At 54.2% G+C, this 5,000-nt stretch overlaps 1 non-coding gene across 1 annotated transcript in view; it reads left to right on the plus strand.

The window, feature by feature from the left end:
• The first annotated feature begins 4,435 nt into the window (after positions 1-4,435).
• Positions 4,436-5,000, plus strand: part of LOC126110419 (small subunit ribosomal RNA) — a 1,909-nt gene continuing 1,344 nt past the window's right edge. The window contains exon 1 of the ribosomal RNA XR_007523772.1: positions 4,436-5,000. This exon is cut by the window's right edge and continues 1,344 nt beyond it. This is a non-coding gene — a ribosomal RNA (small subunit ribosomal RNA).

The raw sequence follows: 5,000 nt of genomic DNA on the forward strand, positions 1-5,000 counted from the left end.
GTCAACGGTTCGCGCGCGCCCTCTGGTCCCGACGCCATCAACGTCCACAATAAACAGACCATACCGCACGATGTTGACAATGCCGCCCACAGGCACAACACAGCCATCTTTGGGAATGTGACCAAACTACATTGCCATCCGGCCCATAAACGACACCTCCATCTACAGGAATCCAACGAAACTACGCCAACCATACCTCCAAAACACGGCACCGCCATCTATGACAATGTGACGAAACCACATGCAATAGCTCCATCTACGCGAATCGGACGACACTACGTCCACCATGGCGAGCGCACCACAAACAAAAAGACCGCCATCTGCAGGTCCCCCGCAACATGACCTGCTGCACCGACGATACCGCCATCTAGGCGACGCCACGCCGACTACAACATCGCTAGGTCCCACAGTGCCCATTTTTCGACGCCACCCACACAGCCTGCATCATCTGTCCACCACAGGAGCCCCAACGCCAGTGCCTGCGCCGCACGAAGTCGTCGACCGACAATCGCTCCACCCGCACCCGCACGTGCCCCACTCCAACCGCCCAAATCGCAACTCCAGCGGATGAATGGCGGACTCTTCCCGCACTCCTATCGTGCAATCCACCCCTATATCTTGCGTTTCATGAAGAGTTATATCCAATATGCCATATTCCCGCTGTCCCTATACATGCTCTAAGTAGCTCGCTTGCTACAGCAGCAGCAGCACCACCTCCGCGCGCTTCCCTGGGGGCACTGAACCGCAGGACGCGAGACCCCACGCCCTGTGGCAAACAGGGCTCCTCGCAGAATATATACGGTCCCTACCCCGCACAACGATGACGGTGTGGGGGCCATTGTACGACACCGCTTCCTGCGGTGCCAACGCTGTCGTAGAGTCGATACTCCATCTTTGGTAGAAGGCAACCATTCCGCTGTAAATGAGTACGTCGCTCGTAGTTCAGTCACCTCGCAGCACTGCTCAGTAAACTATGCAGGCCCACATAGATAGATCAAATACGCAAATGCCCCTATACATGCTGAACGTCTGTGCAAACAAAACGAACCACACGTCACCCGCACACTCTATCACCCACACACTCTATCACACACTACTCTCTGCCTGTAACAAACACAGATACAATAATTAAGCACCGGCATGGACCAACGTCCGGTGCATCCTATCCGCCACAGTACACCAACCAGACTATGATAACCAGGCCAGGAGGTCCAATCATAAAACAGAATATCCCACTCGTCCGACAACCACAATTGCTCAGATAAGCCACCAACACCCACACATGTCCTACACAGGGGTGCACCCAACATCACCACACTGCCTCGTCTTACAGCACAAACACACTGGCAGGAATGAAACACACAGGTCTGCCGCAACCACAGACACGGCTCGCCCCCCCCTCTCACTGGCGGAAAGCGCATCCCGACGTGACATAACTCCTTTGACACACTGACGCTGCCTCGGGCATCCACGTCCTACGGTCGATATCAACGAACCTCACCCCCCCCCCCCCCCCCACAACACGCCATCCCATACCACATTGTGTACCGTACCCAAACCTAACGTGTACTGTACTACAACGCAATGTGTACCATAACACAACCCAGTTTGTACCTTAACCTAACCTATGTCACCTTAACCTAACCTATGTCACCTTAACCTAACCTATGTCACCTTAACCTAACCTATGTCACCTTAACCTAACCTATGTCACCTTAACCTAACCTATGTCACCTTAACCTAACCTATGTCACCTTAACCTAACCTATGTCACCTTAACCTAACCTATGTCACCTTAACCTAACCTATGTCACCTTAACCTAACCTATGTCACCTTAACCTAACCTGTGTTGCACCTTAACCTACCTCAATTTGCACCGCAATGTAACTCAATTTGCACCGCAATGTAACTCAATTTGCACCGCAATGTAACTCAATTTGCACCGCAATGTAACTCAATTTGCACCGCAATGTAACTCAATTTGCACCGCAATGTAACTCAATTTGCACCGCAATGTAACGCAATTTGCACCGCAATGTAACGCAATTTGCACCGCAATGTAACGCAATTTGCACCGCAATGTAACGCAATTTGCACCGCAATGTAACGCAATTTGTACCGCAATCTACCCCCATGTTGTGCCTTAACCTAACCCACGTTGTGCCTTAACCTAACCCACGTTGTGCCTTAACCTAACCCACGTTGTGGCTTAACCTAACCCACGTTGTGGCTTAACCTAACCCACGTTGTGGCTTAACCTAACCCACGTTGTGGCTTAACCTAACCCACGTTGTGGCTTAACCTAACCCACGTTGTGGCTTAACCTAACCCACGTTGTGGCTTAACCTAACCCACGTTGTGGCTTAACCTAACCCACGTTGTGGCTTAACCTAACCCACGTTGTGGCTTAACCTAACCCACGTTGTGGCTTAACCTAACCCACGTTGTGGCTTAACCTAACCCACGTTGTGGCTTAACCTAACCCACGTTGTGGCTTAACCTAACCCACGTTGTGGCTTAACCTAACCCACGTTGTGGCTTAACCTAACCCACGTTGTGGCTTAACCTAACCCACGTTGTGCCTTAACCTAACCCACGTTGTGCCTTAACCTAACCCACGTTGTGCCTTAACCTAACCCACGTTGTGCCTTAACCTAACCCACGTTGTGCCTTAACCTAACCCACGTTGTGGCTTAACCTAACCCACGTTGTGGCTTAACCTAACCCACGTTGTGGCTTAACCTAACCCACGTTGTGGCTTAACCTAACCCACGTTGTGGCTTAACCTAACCCACGTTGTGGCTTAACCTAACCCACGTTGTGCCTTAACCTAACCCACGTTGTGCCTTAACCTAACCCACGTTGTGCCTTAACCTAACCCACGTTGTGCCTTAACCTAACCCACGTTGTGCCTTAACCTAACCCACGTTGTGCCTTAACCTAACCCACGTTGTGCCTTAACCTAACCCACGTTGTGCCTTAACCTAACCCACGTTGTGCCTTAACCTAACCCACGTTGTGCCTTACCCTGCTCTGTAATTGGCATATGACACGTTACATTAATGTATTGTTGTCCAACCGCAACCGGCTCAGAATGTTGTGTACACAGCTATGTGTCATCTCCCCATAACAGCTGCATTGCAGTGTGGTACGCCATAGAGACGTGTGGGAGTAATGGACGCAGTGGATGGCGATCAGCATGAGCCGTCTGTTCATGTAGTGGCGCGTGTATGCAGACGTAGTAGTCTCTTCTCACACAATGTGATAGCACGGTGCCCCGCGTTCCACATCTGCGACATGCTACAGAGGCCGGTTGACAGTTGGTCGCGCAATGGAGATCGCATATGTACGGGGGCACCTTCCACGTGCCCTCTAGTCGGGCACATTTTGTTGCGTGGATGTGAGCGAATGTAGTGTGTCTTGACACCTGACAGGCAGGCATGCAATAATAGTTGACTTTGCAAACGGGGATGGACGTGTACGTTTACTGGTGACGTTACGCAAATGAACAACTGGTAACCCGTTGTGGTGCGGTTGATCTTGCTGGAGGTACATCTGTGAGGGCAACGATCGGTACAGCTACGAAGCGGTCCCCACCATACCAACGAACGTGAATGTGAATCTGGGTGTGAAGCGATACGCGGCTGTGGGTGGGTGGGACTGTCCCCGGCCGGTGAGGGGGGGCCGCCCGGCGTGCTGGCCGCGCGGTGCGTGGGCGCACGCGCTACAGCCGGCTGGTGGGGGCGCCCAGTGGCAGGCGCGCCGGCCGACGGACGCGGCAGGCGGCGCAGCTGCGCGCCGGGGCACCCTGCGCGCGGCGCCGTGCAGCCAAAGTGGGTCCTCGCGGACCCGGTGCGAAGCGCGGTGGACATCTGCAGTGTGCTGGTCCGATTGAGGACTGTGTGCGTTGAGGATGCGCCGCCGCCCGGCACTCGGCGCCGCGACGCCGTCTGCTGCTCGGTCGCCCCAGCGGTTCTCGCTGGTGGTTTGTATCGCAGTTGTGCGGACGTGTTGGCACGTGCGCTGTGCTGGGAGAGTTCGCTTCGGCACCCACGTGGGGCCTTTGCCCTTCTGTGGCGCTGGCGTTGGAGCTGCCGGTCACCGTAGGTGGCGCGTGTTGTCTCCCGCCGGCAATGCCACGACAGCACGCTCCCGGGCCTCTGTCGGCAGCGGCAAGCTCAGTTGGGAGCACGGGTGGTCGCACCTAAAGCGTCTACTCGCCTAACTCCGGGCGATTGCGCCTCTCTCGAACCCGACCAAGTACTTAGGACGGCGCTGCGCGCCGCCGGGACCTGAGAGGGTTTCGAGGTGTATTGTGCAGGGGAGCCCAGCCTCCTCCTGTTTGCAGAATAATTGAGCGGACGCTTGCGTGTTCGCGCGGGCCCCCGGGACACACTCCCGGGCGGCCGGCTGCTCAGCTCTAGTTGACGCAGCTCCCTGGTTGATCCTGCCAGTAGTCATATGCTTGTCTCAAAGATTAAGCCATGCATGTCTCAGTACAAGCCGCATTAAGGTGAAACCGCGAATGGCTCATTAAATCAGTTATGGTTCCTTAGATCGTACCCACGTTACTTGGATAACTGTGGTAATTCTAGAGCTAATACATGCAAACAGAGTCCCGACCAGAGATGGAAGGGACGCTTTTATTAGATCAAAACCAATCGGTCGGCTCGTCCGGTCCGTTTGCCTTGGTGACTCTGAATAACTTTGGGCTGATCGCACGGTCCTCGTACCGGCGACGCATCTTTCAAATGTCTGCCTTATCAACTGTCGATGGTAGGTTCTGCGCCTACCATGGTTGTAACGGGTAACGGGGAATCAGGGTTCGATTCCGGAGAGGGAGCCTGAGAAACGGCTACCACATCCAAGGAAGGCAGCAGGCGCGCAAATTACCCACTCCCGGCACGGGGAGGTAGTGACGAAAAATAACGATACGGGACTCATCCGAGGCCCCGTAATCGGAATGAGTACACTTTAAATCCTTTAACGAGTATCTATT

Source organism: Schistocerca cancellata, unplaced genomic scaffold, assembly GCF_023864275.1.
Source record: "Schistocerca cancellata isolate TAMUIC-IGC-003103 unplaced genomic scaffold, iqSchCanc2.1 HiC_scaffold_14, whole genome shotgun sequence".
NCBI lineage: Eukaryota > Metazoa > Arthropoda > Insecta > Orthoptera > Acrididae > Schistocerca > Schistocerca cancellata.